We start from the raw sequence: 17,150 nt of genomic DNA, 5'->3' as shown, positions 1-17,150 counted from the left end.
CGACCCTCTTGCAAACCCCCCTCCCTGGGTGGGGTGAGTAGAGCTACCCTTGCTCTTCCTGGGAACTTGACCTCGGGTTCAGAGTTGAGTCAACTGAGATCTGAGGTTCTGTGCAATGGGCTAAGCAAGCTCTGCCTGTTTATTTGGATTTGTGCAATGAAACTCTAGTGAGTTTTTCCCCCTAGGTTCTGCTTCTGGGGACTTGGTGCAGATTTTCTTTCCCCACAAGGCAAAAGTTTGTGTAGTTGCACTCCTGCTTGTTTGTGTTCCTCCTAAGGAAGAACTCGTGCTCTGTAATCTATCAGGGAGGACTTTCTTCTAGGTCATCATTAGGAGATAAATCTCAGTTCTGTACTCAAAAGCCTTGCAGTAAGTGTATGCTGTATCTTAACCAGATGGTTCTCTGGGCTCTGATGTGGTCTCTAACCTGTCTGTCAGCCTCCCTTGGCTCTCTGTCCCTCCTGCAGCTAACCTTGAATTTTGAAGATGCTTACATAATATCTGGTACATCACAGTGAGGATTGGATCTGCTGTGGTGGGCTTTGGGTTCACCTAGTGGATTGCAAATCCTTGTGTAAGCACTATTCTGCTGTAAGCAGTTGAAGTCTAACATCCCTAGTGAGATGTATGCAATGTCTAGTTCCTACTGTGCTTGTGCACGGCAACTGGGATACAACCACTGCAAAAATAAACTGGATTTTTTGTGTCAATGAATACAAGCTAGGCCACTTGAAACAGCAGCCAAATGAAGCTTTGCCCAAGTTCTTGGGGGAGCAAGGGTTGCCTGGCACATCCTCCCTTGTGGTGAGTAAGGCAGCAGACACTGCCCTGGGCTGCCTGGGAGTGGGCAGAGGGTGGAGTGGCTGAATCCTGTCTCCCCTGGTGTGATGGCTTGAAGTTCTTTGAACCTCCTGCTGATATTGCCCTTGAAAGAAAACAGCCATGTCTGTCCAAAGTGTCTGAGAAGAACGGCCACACAAGCAGCTGCACTGTCTAGTGGGCTGCTTCCTCTGAGTCAGGTGATGGTCCTTTGCTGTTCCTTACAACCTGGAGAAGTACACAACTAAACTAATGGGAAGGAACCAGTAAATACAGAAGGCAAATCTCTTACTTTAAAGCATAAATTCAGCAGCTACTTCAGAGTATATTTGTCTGGGTCACTGAAATACAGCAAGTTTTACTGATCAGGCTGGTGAGTTGGTAGTGGCAGAGCTTTGACCATCCAGGCTGTGGCCTTTCTTGCAAAGGGGCAAGCTGTTTTCATCTAACAACAGCAGCAGGTTGCATGAACTCCCCTGCCAACGTTACCCAGTAACAGCACAAAAATGACTGTGGGCTGCAATGACATCATGGGCTGTGGCTCTTTCTCCCTTGCTTCAGGCCATGCTGTAAATCATGACGCATTTATTTGTCAGAGCATTGAATTACTCTGACATGAGCTGGCCAGGCTGCGTGGCAGCACCGTTCCCAAATGATGGCTCCTCTGAGGGCGAGGTGGGCACAGACTGCCGCGCAGACACTCAGCCTGCCTGCTGAGAGGGGCAAATTGGGCAATGGCTGTTGCAGCACATCTCACTGTGACATTGCTGTGGTTGGTTCTGGCATGGTGTGAGTGCTGCGCTGAGCAGAGGCTGTCAGCTGCTCTCTGCTCTCCCCGTGCTGCTGGGGTGGCTCTTGCTGCATCCTCCTTGCCTGGGTGGGGTGCAGGCATTTGCAACGCTGGCCACAGCCCTCTGCATGGCTGCTCTGCTGCAGAGCAGCAGCTGAAAGCACTGGAAGCAGCTGCTTGTCCATGGCTGATGTGCTTCCACACAGTTTTTGTTCTGAAACTTGTGTGATGAGCTCTGGACTGAGCTATTAAATGCTGCTCTGAAACGCCAACTCCTATCTTTTGCATTGGTGCTGTGAGCATGTCTGGCCTTGGGGGCTGCCCCAGCCTGACCTGGGAGTAGGAAGCTGGTGGCTGCTCTCCTCTGCACCTCACAACCCAGGGCAATTTCGGGCTACCCTATGTGCTTGTGGCTACCTACTGATTTTGATTAGTCTGTGGCCTCTCTTGTAAGGAGACAATGTATTCTGCATTTCTGAGCCTATATAAAATGCACAGTCGTTGGTGGGCCCAAAATGAGCAAGTGGTGAGCTATGTTATGTACAGTATGTTGTGTCTGCTCTGGGGCCCTGCAGCAGAAGGCACAGTGTACAGAGCTGTGCTGAGCAAACACCCATGATATGTGCATTTGAAGGTTATTCAAATACAGAAGAGGAAATGCTGTTCCCCTCGGCTAGATACTAACTTGCTCTATCTGTGTTTCCTTTAATTGGTGTAATTAACTGTTTTGCATTCCCTTTTCTCACAACAACCTTGCAGTAGTAGGTGCAGCAGTTATAGTGGACTTTCCATAGGCAAATACTGGCAAGCCAGGTCTTGGAACTAGTTTAATCTCAGTGCGAAAACACGGATGGGTACATCTTGGAGGTGAGCTTTAGCTTTGCACAGATCCTCCCTTTGTTATAAGGTGAGTGATAGGAGCAAGTTTCCCTAGTCTCAGACTACAGGAGCAAAAAGCCTGAGCTGGGCTATATGTGCAGGGTCCTGCATTTGTCCACACTGGGAACTGACAGTATAATAAATACACCTTGTGTCTGTCATAGTGTGAGACACTAATCTTGGATTTATCTCTGCTTTTGATCCTTGCTGCAGAACAGGAAATACTGGCTTGCTAAACAAAATTGGTGTCTAACTGTCATCTTGATGGTGCAAGGTATCACATGTTGCCTCACCATCACAGCTAGACAGTAAATTTCTGTAGGGTTTCTTTGCAAAACTAGAAGTAATTCTGCTTGTTGGTCTCCCAGATAATCTGAAGTCTAGGCATGTTTGAGCCTCCTTCAGCACTTGGACGTTCCTGAAGGGCTGCTGTTTGCTGATGTCACTCTAGTTGCAGTGGCTCTCTGAGCAGTTGTCACTTCCTCAGACATGGCTTGTTATCAAATTCTCTTGTGGGGGACAAGCAAATGTCTGAGCAGACTTAAAATACCATTTGTGGGAAGACTTGGGATGTTAATCGTGTTGTTTCAGTTTTGTTCCGGCTGTTGATTACCAGTGTGGTTGCATGCAAATATCCTATAGCTCATGTAACCGCTAGAACAAGATCAATGATCTAATTAGAAGTCAAATAGAAACAGCTTTAGTTGTCTCTGGGGATTATTTCTTTTGGTAACTCTTTTAGGCATGTAGTAAAGATGCAGCTATGAAGAAGCAGAAAATCTAGGCCGGTGACTGTCAGGAAATTTTATGGTGATGCTTGAAAAGGCAGTGACTGCTGGTGCCACAGCCTGAGCTCACAAGTGCTGGACGCTGCTACTGTCAGAAGTCAGGACTTCTGAGGCTTTAAAACTGGGACTGGAGGACCCTCTATGGTGGTGCCACCTTAATGCTCTCAGTACTTTGTGATCATGTGTTCCTGTGCTATTTAGTGCTGACTTATGTGAGTTTGATGCTCTTAACAGAGGATGCAGCATATGTGCTGGACAACTGAACACTGACATTGAACTTGGGTGGCCAAAGAGGGGCAGGTAACTTGCCGCAGGCCAATACAGCTGCTTTGGAGAAGACCACAGCTTGCAGAGGTTGCTGCATGTTGATAAGCCAGCTCCTGTACTAACATTACTTCTCTGGCCTAACCTGAGTGCTGAGCAGGAGCAGGGATTTCCCGATCAATCGAGGTGCCAGTGACCAAGTGAATTGTCTACTTGGTGGGAGGCCACAGTCAGGTGACCCAGGAGTGCCTGCAGATCCCCAAACTGCAAGTGTGCCTGCAGCTCCCAGGTGGCCAGTTATGTTTTTTGCATCCAAAAAACATAGAAGGGCCTGAGATAGTCTTCTAGTGGTCCATGTTCTCTCCAAATACATGAGTGAAGAAACACTGATTGTGTTCAGCTCACAGCCACTGTACAGCGGGGTGGCTCAGCACTGCCCTTGGTGCTGTCGCACTGGATGATCTGTGGCTGCTCAGTGAGCATTGCTGAGTATACTAATGACTTGCAGACATCTGCAGCTATAGGAATAGAAGCATGTGCTCCTCCTGGACAAGGGTATTATGAAGACCTTGTCCCATAGAATTAACTGCATTGCCATTGGGATTCTCACTGGGGTATGTCCCAATCTACTGCTTTCTTAAAAGAGGCAGTTTGGAGCCACTCTGCGAGGCTTGTGTCATGGAGAAGGTTTGCTTTGCTGTGAAAGCACTATGAGCAGCAGACTTGAGTGAGGAGCTGCTAGTTCAGGCCCTGTAAACAGTGGAGATGTCTGGGGTTCCTGGGTGGAAAGCTCTCTTGATTGACTCTTGACTCAAACAAGGAAGCCCTCTGAAGATAGTGGCATAAAGCCCTACTTCAACACTTCAAATATTGCTGTGGTTTTGTAGCCTAGCTCTGAGTTTGGTGTTTAAGTAAAGAAATATTTCTTCTGATATAGATAAATAACTGAATAAAACTATGGCCCTTTGGAAGGTTTTAATTGGAAAGAGAAAAAATGAGCTGCTTCACACATAGTGCTGCAGCTATTGGTTGAAAGTATTGCCTAAGGCAGAGGAAGTGCAAATATTTAAATTAACCAGCTTTATTGCTTAAACATAGGCTTTAACAAGCTGCAGAATATTTCTTATTCTACCTGTAAGAAAAATAACTCAGACTTCTGAAGCAGTACCTGGTTAGCAGCAGTATTTAGGCTCAAATGTAGAAGCTGAAGGAAGCAGCTCAGACTTCCTCTGGGAGTAAGATAAGCACCTGTGGGGCTCTTGTTGTGGCTGGATGGAGGTAACAGTATGCCAGTAAACATTTTTCATGGTGAAATGGAGGAATTGCTAAAAAACAATGTTGTCTAACCCTGCATCAAAACTGGTAGGTACCTGGAAGAGGTATGGTAGATCAGACAGAGCAATGTAGCTTGTGAAGTTGCTGCAACTGTTCCTTCCAGCTCTGGAAAAATTGCCTCTAGAGCCAGTGCTCTACATTTTTAGTGTTGTGTTAAAAATGTGAAATATAATAGGCTTGCAAATGTGAACAATGTGAGGCTGCAGATTAAAAATGGGATCATGCAGCTGGTGAGGGTTTGGGTAATTGCCTGCACCCTTCTTGGTCAGCATGTGTGTCATGGAGTGCTGTCCCTGAAGACAAGGGAGAGATCTGCAAGCTTGTGAAGTTTAGAAAGACTTGTGTGAAGCCTTTAGTTGGAGGATTTGAAGTCCAGCCTCTGGAGAGGAAAGGTAGTATCCCTCTGAGCACTAGCTAGTTTGGAAAGTCTGTTAGCAGCCAAAGGCTGTTCCGGCTGAGCAGCTCCTGACTAAGTTGGATTAGGCTGATGGTGTCAGATGAGCAGACCTGTCTCTGCCTTTTGCTAGGAGAGTGGCAGGCTGGCCCCTGAGCAGAGCCCTGGCATGGCACAGGAGGGTAGTCCTGGGGCCTGGGGCTGGCGAGCCCATGGCAGCTGGGGTGAGATGGGGACTTGGACTATTCGGGGCCCTGCAAAACTCACACATTTGAAGCAAAGCTTTGCTGTGCAGGGAGCGAGTTTGAGCGGGAGGTGTGGGTATATGGTTTGCATGTGGGTGTCGCACAGCTGGGGCTAATGTGTGCTCAGGCTGTGCCATTAATCCCAGATGGTCCTCTTTAAGGTGCTTGGAGACCACCCGTGTGCACTGTGCCTCCGCAGATTCAGCGCCGTGTTCCGGTCATGAAAGCTCCTCTCAAAAGAGGTCTGTCTGATAGTGGCTGCCACAGTTGGATGAATTATCTGGGCCTCAAGCCAGGCGTCTATTCCTTATGTTAGCGGCTTGTAGCTGAAACTGTATAAACACAGTGCTGTCGTGTGTGGGGTGTTAAACACACAGGGCTCAAATCCACACCGTGCAGGGGAGAGCCTTGTGTGAGGTGCAGATGGAAGCGTGTTTACTGTGTTGCACAAGCGTACAGAAATGTGTTCGAGCTTCATTGTTTTCCCAGAAAGAGGGGAGAGCATTTTTCCTTCAAGATACAGCGCACGATATTGTTTACTTAAAAATTGGAATTTCAGGGAGAAAGCAACCCTGTTCCTTCTTCTAGAGGTCTAGTCATGGTTTCCAGTGGAGGTGGAGGATGGGTGTCTGTATGTGAAAGCTCATGGGGAATTAAATCTAGCTGGCTTATGCACAGAAGCTTGAAGACACCTTCATAATGGTAATGGAAAAGCAGCAGTGCTTTCCAGGCCATGCATGTGTTTGTAGTGACTGTGTCCTGCACATCCTTGCTCAGTGTGCAGCTGCAGAAAGCAGCCTGGCTGTGTGTCACCCCCTCCTGCTCGACACTCACATGGCAATGCTGTGGTGATGGCTGGAGCTTGAAGACAGAAAAAGGGCTCATTTTAGGTGTTTCACATCATCACAGCAGTGCTGAAGGGCAGTGGCCTGGTGAGAGAGTTCTGGTGTTGGGGTGTGTGAGTGTTAGTTTGTGTTGAGTGAGTACTATGTCTGATGAGTAAAATGAACTGATGAAATTCAGATTTGGGGGGTAATTCCAAAGTGTCTGTTCCAATCTGCACTGAAACTACAATTGCACATGTCATAGTTTAGGGCAACCAGCAACTCAGCCCCACACAGCTGCTCTCTGGCTTCCCTGCTGTGGGATGGGGGAGAGAATTGGAAGAGTAAAAGTGGGAAAACTTGTGTGTTGAGATGAAGACAGTTTAATAAACAAAGCAAAACAAGGCATTTATTCACTACTTCCTATGGGCAGGAAGGTGTTCAGCCATCCATCACTTGTAATGGTTACTGGGGAAGACAGGTGACATCACTCCTAATGTCCTCCCCGCTTCTTTCTTCTGGTTTTGTGCTGAGCATGACATCATATAATATGGGGTATCCCTTGAGTCACTGGCGATCTGCTGTCCCCTCCCAATTTCTTCTGCATCCCCAGCCAACTCACTGGTGGGGTGAGAGACAGAAAATGCCTTGATTCTATGTAAGCACTGCTCAGCAGTAACAAAAACATGCTTGTGTTATCAGCAGGGTTTTCAGCACAAATCCAAAACCCAGCCCCGTTCCAGCTACTGTGAAGAAAATTCACTCTATCCCAGCCATACTGAGCAGAGCATGTTACAATTAATTACCTTGCCTGTTGCTTCTCAGGGAAATGGTTGGACAGTGATAGCTGGATTAACTCTGTCAGTAAGCTGCAGAGGGCTGCAGAGCATCTGTAGGATGGTACCTGGGCTTATATGCTTCAAAACAAGCCTGCATAGAGCAGTGCTGTTGGGTGCTCAGGATCAGAGATGATCAAAACTGAGAAAAACCACAAATCTTTTGTAAAGCTAAAGTAACTGGTAGGTTACTTTCTGATGTGTTACTTACCCCAAACCACAGAATGTGCTCCAATCCTCAGTTCTTTGCTGCTGCAGTGTGGAGTGGAGATGGGTTGAGCTGTGCAGGGCTGCATGAATGGGGATTTCCTTTGAACAGCCCTGTGCACAGTGAATCACAGTCAGTGTAGCAATTCTGGTTTCAAATGGAAAAATTGAATCTCGGCGTATGTTGTGGCCAAGGATTTCCCCAAACAGTAATCAGTTCTGATAATTTCAAATGTGTTGGTTTTGGCTTCACAAAGTCCATTCCTTGCAGCTTTTGTGCCTGGCGTCTGTTACACAGGAGATGTTAGACAGCCCTATCTGAATAGGCTCATTTATCTCTGCAAGATTTTACATGCTGTTTCATAGAACTATCTTGACCTACCCCCAGTGTGAAAAAACACGTTGTTAGTAGCACAGAGATCACTTTGGTGCCTGGAAACCTCTGCATTATTATATTGCTTCTTTGGTCTCGCTGAGGCAGCTTTTTCTTTGGTAGCCCTGTCTTCCAATTCTTTCCTCTCCAGTGCCTGAGGTGCCTGAGGGTGGACCTTCCTGTTGTCCCCTGCACTGAAGATTGGTAACATTCATTCAGTAATGTGAGATACAGCACAGCTCTAATGACTCTGCCAGCCTCTGGGAGGTCTCTGCAAGAACTAGACAGGTTTTTGACCTTGATGAGACCTGAAGTAACCTGTGAGATTTAGGATTACCTTAATCCTACAGAGATGGTTACAGCACTCTTAGGCTTCAGAGACAGTTTGTAGCTTTGTTTTGCCACTTGCACTGTTCTGGCACTACAGTTGTTTTTCTCAGTTCAGCCTTTCTGATTGAGGCTTGGCTTTCTAGTTGTGTATGCAGAAGTTGTGTTGTGAGGACATGCTTTATTTGTTTGCATATGTGAATGAAACAGCCTTGAGTTGATCGGACTCCTAGAGAAGTGTTTCTTATGGGGTGTAGACAATTATACACTTGACTAAAATTTTAATGTCTTGCTTAAACTGAAACTCCTTTCATGTGAATTGGCTAGTGGTGTTGCTGACTCGGGTGTAGCTGTCTGCTCTGATGGGAAGGTGAAGCCTTCCTGTGCCATGGCAGTACATGTACTGACTCCTGGGGAGCACAGACCGGGTCTAGGATCATTCCCTTTCTCTCATATCTCATGACTGGAGGAGGGAGGTGTAGTTTGTGTCATGTCACTTGGTTTCAAAAGTTTCTCAGCCTCAGCCAAGTGTTTCTCAGCAGAGTGTAATGAAGGCAGGAGGATGCCTTCTTCCCCCTCCCTCCATCATTTAGCAGAAATCCAATTCCGGCATGTTGACTCCCCCCTGCAGGGACTTTCCTTCTCAAGTTATTCCTGGATGATTAATTAGCACTCGTGCGCCTTGTGTTGTGCTGTCCCTGTGGCTTCCTGGAGCTTCCCGCCACCCACCTCTGACCCTGGGGCTGCTGGGGCTGAGCGTCCATGTGGGTGCCATCCTGAAGCCCTTCTCTACAGCCCCATCCTGTGCTGCCAGGTGCTGTCCGGGGGTTTCCCAATCCGCCTGTTGACGGTGAGGTTGATGCAGTCAGTTTTGGCATGCTGCTGGCAGTGCTGTCCTGGAGGATGGCGTACTGCTGACTCGAGCCCAGGGGGAGCAGAGTTGTCCCATGCAGGCTTGGCCTCCCTTTGCATAGTGAGGCATGAAGGCTCGCTGCTCTGCCACCCAGCTTCCACTCATTCCTCCCTGGAAACGTGGATCTTTGCCATGGAAGGGGCTGAATGCTGGTTCGGTGCAGTCTGTCCCCAGCACAGGCGTGTGGGAGCCGCGGTGTCGCAGCCGCTCCTGGGGCCGGTAGCAGCACCGGAGGGGCGTTGGGATGAGCTCAGCAGCGGGGAATGTGCTGCGCTGGTGCAGGGGCCGTGCTCACAGGGCCCATTGTGGGGTGGTTTTGGCAGCGATGCCGTGGGCGGTGTCGTGCTGCGGCAGGCCCAGAGCCCGCTGTGCCGCTGCCCGTGCATGGGGCGGGAGCTGCAGGTGGGGCACGGGGGTTCCAGGACTGGGGAAACCCCCTTGTGGTGCCTCCTGTGCCCCGGCCGCCGGTGCTCGGCGGTGCCAGTTCTCGAGGTGAGCCGGGGTTTTGGGGTTAGTGTGGCACTGGCGCTCTGCCCCCGCCAGCCTGGCGAGGGGCTCGCTGGCTGCGGACAAAGCAGCACTCACGGCCACTTGCTGCTCTACAAAGGCAGAACATTCAGACGCCTTCCTTTCTTCCCCCGGCCCCAAAAGGATCTCAGATAATGGGCACAGCATTCCTGTATGCTGTTCAGCTGGGTATCTGTGCTGCAGCCCTGCAGCTGTGAGTGGGGACCTGCTTGGCCTGGAGCAGCCGGGTCTGGGGTAGCCGCTGTGACTGGCAGCTCTTATTGTTCTGTATTGCATCCTTGCTCGCTGCTAATCCCATCCCAGCAGCGTGCCAGCAGTGCCCAGCCCTCCTGGTGCTCACAGACAGGATTCACAGCAAGGGTTGGATGTGCACTAACACCTGTCTGCAGCTCTTCCTGGATGTAAGAGTAATGTGTTTACCTTCTCATATCCTAACTGGGGATACGGCACTTAGGGCAGCAGAAACCTAGGTGTGTTCAGACTGAAAGTATTAAGGAATTTGATCATAAGCCACTCACAGTTTGATTGTTTTCCCCAGCCGCCTTAACAATTCCTAATTTTGAAATTCTTGACTTCTCCTTCAAGCCTCCTTGGGTGATTTCAGTTTCTCTTGGAGAAGCTGGCTTGGTTGCTGTTGCTGTTATACTGCTGACTTAAACTTGCTCTTTCTCTTCTGGATGTGAGACATGAGTGGTCTCTGGGTACCTATTAAGAAGTTGGGCAGAGCTATTTTAATCTGTACTTTGCTCCTGAGAGCTCCATTGGTTTGATTATTTTTATTCTTTACTGTCTTAAAAGTCTGTGTGATTTTTTTTTTTTTGCCAAACCTACACTAAAATGACTCTATTTGAACTTAATTTTTTCAGTTGCCAGCTCCACCTCATGAGATCCTTTCTAGAGGCCCAACATGCAAATAGGCAGTACAAAGTGATGTATGCAACAGTGGCCAGAAGTTCTGACATAATTGGTTTCAAATCCAGTTGAAGTAAACACTATTTTAATAGTTTAAAACTCTCTGAAGTGTAATGTTTAATATCTCAAATCCAAAGATTTGTCTCATAAAGGAATCTTACTACTTTCTTTTTTTTTCTTAATAGCCAGTCACCCTGGTAAGCCTAGAAGAAAGTGGTTTCTGTCCTTTGCAAAAAAATAAAACCCTATATTCTTTTCCATCCTCCTGCCCATGTCTAGATCACCACTCAGTTACTGTTCTTACAACCCTCCAGTGAAAAGTCATTCCTCCTCTAGAAAACCTACCTTGTAAAAAGCTTAGTGGATTTCTGAGTGTACATGGTGTATCACTTAGACTTCCTGAAGATACACTTCCTCAGGTGATGAAACCCCTGAGGCTCATTAACAAAGCTGAGGAGTGGCTGTGCCTCGGCGGGGTGTGGGTGCTCAGCTGGGAGCCAGTGAGCTGAAAGCCCAGGGAGACTCAGGTAAGCTGGTTGCCGAGGATCAGCTGTCCTGGGGGTCGCAGCACTGCCTGCAAATGCTGCTGAGGAGCAGAGGTGCAGTGGGACCGGAGCACGTGGCAGTTAGAGGCTGGCAGGTCACAGCTGGGTATCCCCAAAGCCGGCCCTGTGCGATAGGCACAGCCTGTGCCTCCGTGGGGTGAGTGCTGGCCCTGAGGAGCTGGGATGTGGACCTGGGCTTAAGGGACACTGGAGGAAATGGTTGCAGTATGTTCTCAAAGCACAGAGGAACCCCTGTAATTGATTTAAAGACATATTATCCCTACAGAGGATGTCGCTAATGTCTTTAGCAGACACAATAAGCCTGTGAACACATACTGTATGCTTCAGCAAAGAATTTCCTTGGGCAGCTTGCTCAGCTCCATCTCATCAGCATACTTCTGTTTGGCATGTGGCTCTGCTCAGCGTGGTGTTTTCTTTGTTCCAGAAGATTAAGCCCTAATCATTGCTTATTTTTTCTGTCGCATAGCTGCTATAGCTATACAACAATAGGTGAGAATAACTGGAGGTGGGGAAATGCTCAGACACTTAAAGACACTAAGATCTAAAATCCCTACAGTCTCTTCATAACTGCTCCATAATTGATATGAACTTTGTGTGTGCTATACGAAATTCCTTCCATGCCTGGAAAAAAAGAGTTATGGCTGTTGGTGAGACTTCTCCTTTGTTTTGTATTGAGAACCATGGATTTGGTTTCTCCCTACATATAATGCATAGAACAAAAGTTTAAATATGGAAGACAAAAAATGAAGAGGAAGACCACTTTTTAGTGGAGGTGGATGCAAAGATCAATGCTGATTTTGGTTTAACTTCTCAGTGTGAAAATCAACAGCAAAGCTTCTGAGATGGCTCTGTGAGATAGTGAACAAGCCATGTTGACTGCTGCCTCAGCTATGAAACTATTTTAAAAAATAAAATTCACTACTCAAAAGCTGCTTTTTCAGTACTTCATTTGTTTTGCAATACTTCCACAGTCTGTATGACTGGCTTGATTTAGTAAGGAAGCTGTCTGCTTCGGTAGCTTGTTTCCACTAATTGTCCAGCAGAGAATGACTTGCAGCTCTGCTGTAGGGCAGAGTTCAAGGAACATTGCCACAGTTTAGGTAGCACTTGTGCTTAATCTGAATGCAAAGCAGACTTGCACATGAGCAGAAGATACTAGTCACAAACTTGTTTATAGTGCTTCTTTTTTTTTTTTTTTTTTTCTAAAGTGTAGGTTTATAGACCTAATAAAGGTCATATTGTTCAAGCCATGTGTTCCAAGTAGAATTTAGGGAGTTATAATGGAGTAGATAAATGTGCAAGCTTCCAAACAGTGCCAGGTTTCAGTTCTGGCACTGGTTCCTGGGCCAGCTATAAGCACAAATGCAGAGGACCAAGAATTGGCAGTTTTCTACTTAGTAGGTTGAGTTGGGAAGTTTTTTGTGGCCCAAGCCATAAAAATGACACACATTTGTCTCAAAATGGTCACATTGCTGGCTCAGACTAGTCACACTGCTAGCTGAAGCCCTGGCACTTGGACATCTGTCTTTTTGCTTTGAGGAGTGTGATTTTTAGCAGTCTAAGTGTAACATATCATTTTAGTATAGAGCAACAGTTATAAATCAGTTTGAGCAGTTGAAAATTGGTTCCTTTTCAAGACTGAGACTGGTGGTATGTACTGCTGGCCTATGGAATTGCCATAATCCATTTTTTGGGCTGGTTGCCACTTAGTTAATAGGATAATAAAAGTGGAAGAATTACAATCTAGACTCCGAGGTGTGATGGAAGCAAATGAGCTCTGGTTCAGCCTGTTTTCCTGTTCACCCTACTAGCAGCCACTTAATAGCTGACTAGGAAGCAGGATACTTCTACATAAAACTTAATGTTGTAGGCTATATATAGGTGCTTTTTTTTTTTTTCAAGAAAGAGTGTGCTTGCCTATTCAATACTGTTGTTGATTCTGCAGAAGCGCTTAAGTCTGGCTGGCAGGTTTTCTCCAGCAGTCAGCATGTATGTCATGTTGAGATGCATCCTGACAGCAGGACCTCGGCAGTGGGCTGACAGCAGCTCCTGCCTGCCTGCAGCTGAGTGGGGGCTGCGTCTTGCTGATGGCTGCTGCTATTTTGTTGATGTTGGATTGTCATCAGGTACTTCTAGAGGAGGAAAGCAAGTTGGAGATGGAGAGTTGGAGTTAAAATGCATGTTGAACAGTGTAGGTGAGAAGGAAGGTTTGTGTTAAATCCAAACTTAAATGTTTCTGTGTTTTTTGCTTCTTGCTGGTTTAGGACAGCATATCTAGCCATAAGAACTTGCAGACTGTCTGAAAGTGGTCACCTTATAGCATTCAAAGTTTTGGAGCCCACAGCAAGAGTGGCAGGAGAACTTGCATATCACACCCACAAAATTCTTAGTTCTAATAATAATTAAAAAAAAAATCCCAAACCCACCAAAACCAGCACAAACCCCTCTTTCCAAACCCTTCATCCATTGGCTCTTCTAGATGGCATCGCTGAAGTTGCCTGTTTCCAGTTGAGCTAAAGTCCTCTCAAGTACTAGTGTTGAAGCAAGAGGGAGGGCCTGTGGCATGGATTTGTGCTTCATGCCTGGGCTTCCCATAAAAATGTGCCCTTTGAAAGTAGAAGTCCAGAGACTGTCAGCGAGTATGAGTCAGCAGTGCAGGGACTTTGATCTCCAAAGCACACATCTCCTACTGGAAACCAGGGAACATTGCTCTCTGACACACCTGTGAGGGCATCTTGCAGGTTAACATAAGCACTGTGACATGAATGAAGCAAGTTATGCAGATGACTGTGCTTTCTCCAAGAAAGGTTACATTAAAGCTGTCTGCAATGATGCTGTAAAGAGTTGGTTCAGCCCTGCTAAATGATCTTGGCAGATGAGATCCAGCAGCTCGTTTGCTCCAAGCCACAGGAAGGCAGGGACCAGTGGCTGTCTCCTGCATGGAGAGGGCTCCTTTAATCTGCGGAAACGTGGCTGGTGCTATGGAGTAAACACGCTCTCGCAGCTGAAGGCAGGAATTTGTTCCTGTCCACCTAACTCATTGAAGCTGAAAGCCAAATGCAGCTGGGGCTGGTGGAGATGAATTGTCAGGGGGCCGGGCTGTTTGGTTCAGAAGCACTGACACAAGTGTACACGTGTAAATTTACTATGAGCTCCAGTGGAGCAGTTGAGAAACATGACTTTAAAGGTTCTGTGAAGCATTGACTGTGTGAGTAATAAGTATGCCTAAAAGTAATTTTTATTGTAGGAAAGCAGTGGTGGAAGTCTGCTGTTTATGTAATCTGTTTTCCAGCCTGAGATGGCCAGAAAATGTCTTAAAGCAGACCAGGGAATAGAGGGAATTCAGTGGCAAGCCAGCTGAGCTGGGGTACAAGCAGGGCCTGCAGTAATGATTGTTGGTGCTTTGATGTCACTGGAATATACTATTTTTTCCATATCCCTACACCTTGGCAGTATTACTCTTACAGTGTGCGCTCAGAGCTGGTGGGAGATGCTTGCAAATTTGGTCATACTAAGTGTTCACAGGGCCAGCTCTGCTCCCTGTACAGGACCTGAACGGATGCATGTCTTCCTGGTTGCCACTTTCATCTTAAAGCCCAAGATGCACTGAATATTTTTAGTCAATTAATGAAAAAGGCAGCACTAAAGCAGAGGCTCTTCTGGTGAGGCCGAGTGCTCAGATGGAGCTGAGCTTTACAGCAGTGCATGAAAGCTAAGCCTGCTTTGAGCTGCACTTCGGTCTTCTCTTGAACATGGAGGGTTTTTATATAGTGATAGAGATTGTGAGCCAGTGCTGAGAATGGGGTGCCTGTGAGAAGGGCATGTGGGCAGCTCTGCTGGGTGCTGATAAGGTCTCCTGTCCTGCCCAGCAGTTCTTCTCCCTGCCTACTTCCCACCCCAAATAAAAGCACACAAGCCCTCCTCCTTAGCTTGGAAAAAATTACATCATGAGATCTCTATGCCTGTCAGGAAGCTGGGAGGCTGTGAGGGCTTGCTAACTTGCTAACAAAGTGCAGTCGTGGCAATGGCACCAGCCCCAGAGAGGAAGAGCTGTCCTGTTCCTGTGATGACCTTTTCCTGTCATCAGGGCAGCAGCCCTGTGCCCAGCCTTTCTGGATGAGGCTGGTGAGATGGGATATTCTTGCTCTTGCTGTGAAGCCTGTACGGGCTGTTTTTCCCCAGGTCAAGAACCACAGCCCAGCTGTGCCTTTGGAGAGGGCAGTGGGGTGCTGGGGGCAGCTCTGAAGAGCAGCTGGTTGCTGCAGTAACCACATTGCAACCACATATAGACGTTATTTATGTGCTATAAATATAAAACGAGCCATTCTTTATCTCGAGTAACGTGTGTGTAGCATTGTACTCAAGGTGGTTCTGTCCTGCTGGCATTCCTCCCTGGAAATGCTGGATAGTTTTCTGAAATGAGCTTGCTTGTAGCATACTAAATCATTGCTGTGTCCCTCTAGTAAAAATGCCGATGTCGATATAAATCTGAAACTGAAGCCTGGAGGCATTTCTGGAGCAGAGGTGAGCTGGCCATTGGTGTGCTCCAGCACCACAGTGTGACCTAGCAGTTGTGCCATGGAGTAGGATGAAGGAGCTGCTGGCACAGGGGGAGGGAAGGCACTGACCTGTTTGTAGCTCAGCTGGAAAGAGGACAGAAATGGGTAACAGTAGGGCCTGTTTAGTTGTTGCTAGGAGACCCACTGTTTATGTGATGTAGACTTTTACCTTGGAACCTGTAATTAAAACCCAGTGGGGCTTAATCACCCCATAGCTATCTATTGTGTATCTTGGACTGGATGTGTAATCAGCAGCAAGCAGTCAAGTGGCAGACACATATCGTAATCCTGTAAGATTAGTCAAAACTGATGTCAAAAAATCCCATACAAATAAATCTGAGTAGAAACCAGACACTAACTACCCAGAAAGTCCAAATGCCTTTCAAGGTCTTAAGTTACACCATTATCTGTTTAGGACATACTGCTCTATTGTGAAACCATGTAAATATTAACTGCTTTGCCTGAGCATTGGGTTAAAGGGTGATTACTATTCTTGGTCACTATTCTGTATAAACACTTGTTTTGAAAGTTAGTAGATCTTTTTGCATTGATAAGATGGTGCTGGATTGCTGCTGTGGTCTCTACAGCTGAAGAGGAGCAGGTAAGGCATGCCCAGTGGGTGTTGGGCACAAGGAGGGTCATCTTGGAGGACTTTGCCTGTTAACATTCTGGATGTGAGCTGGAGAATGCAATCCAGTTACAGAACACTCTTACTTTGCTGGCTAGGACACTGTAAGATTTCTGTATAATAATTCTGGTGGCATGAAAGGGAGTTTATACAGCTGTAATTGTCTTTACTCCAGCATATGCTACAGGAGCTGGAGAGTAGACACAAGTTTCCAGGTCACTTGTAACTTCTGTTGACTGAAAAGGGATTTCTGTAACAGTTTGCGCTTGAAATGGAGGAAAGAACCAAAAAATGCTGTGCTGTAACATTCTGCTGGGAATAAGAGGCATTGTCAGCTGAGAGCACACTGAAACATTGCAGAAGAGCTCTGATTTGTGTGAGCTTGACAAACTGGAGCTGTTAGCAGTGTAATACAGCCTGAGTAACAACTACAAGCTCAAAGGGAGGGAGATGCGAGAAACAAAGCCTACGCCTCAACATTTCAAGAGTTTAATAAGGAACAGATCAATAAAGCAAAAGTAACAGTGCTGATTGTAACAGAGGGCATCCATCTGTGACTCACTAAAGCTAAAGTAACTTGCACATGAATTCATGGAACTGTAGTGGTCACCTCACAAGTCCAAACTGATGCAGAAAGGCATCCTGCCCCTGCAGACATTGCTTATGAAAATCTGATCTTGATACCCAGTAGCCTTAAACTTAGCTCCATAGTGTGTCTTAAAGCAGAACAGCAGCATGGCCACTCTGGTGATAAATTTTTCTTAAGCTGGAGCATGATATGGAAAAGCCAAAGCTGGCTCTTCTTTTCTGTAGCTCTGGATTTGTAGTGTGAAGGTATGATGTCTTGTGTGGTGGTGCAGAGGATTGTCCATGGACTTCCACTGCCCACTTTGCTGATCGTACACAGGTCTTGATATATCCAATGCAGACCAATTCCAAACTCTGTATTTGCTTGTCTTCACT

The 17,150-nt window shown here is 46.9% G+C and overlaps 1 protein-coding gene across 5 annotated transcripts in view; it reads left to right on the top strand.

Moving 5' to 3' along the window:
- FLNB (filamin B) overlaps window positions 1–17,150 on the top strand; it is an 89,165-nt gene that overhangs the window by 24,149 nt on the left and 47,866 nt on the right. The gene's annotated exons all lie outside the window — the stretch shown is intronic.

The sequence above is a fragment of the Motacilla alba genome, chromosome 12, assembly GCF_015832195.1.
Source record: "Motacilla alba alba isolate MOTALB_02 chromosome 12, Motacilla_alba_V1.0_pri, whole genome shotgun sequence".
Classification (NCBI taxonomy): Eukaryota; Metazoa; Chordata; class Aves; order Passeriformes; family Motacillidae; genus Motacilla; species Motacilla alba.
The sequence above is the reverse complement of the archived record's forward strand: the minus strand, read 5'-3'. Positions and strand labels throughout refer to the sequence as shown.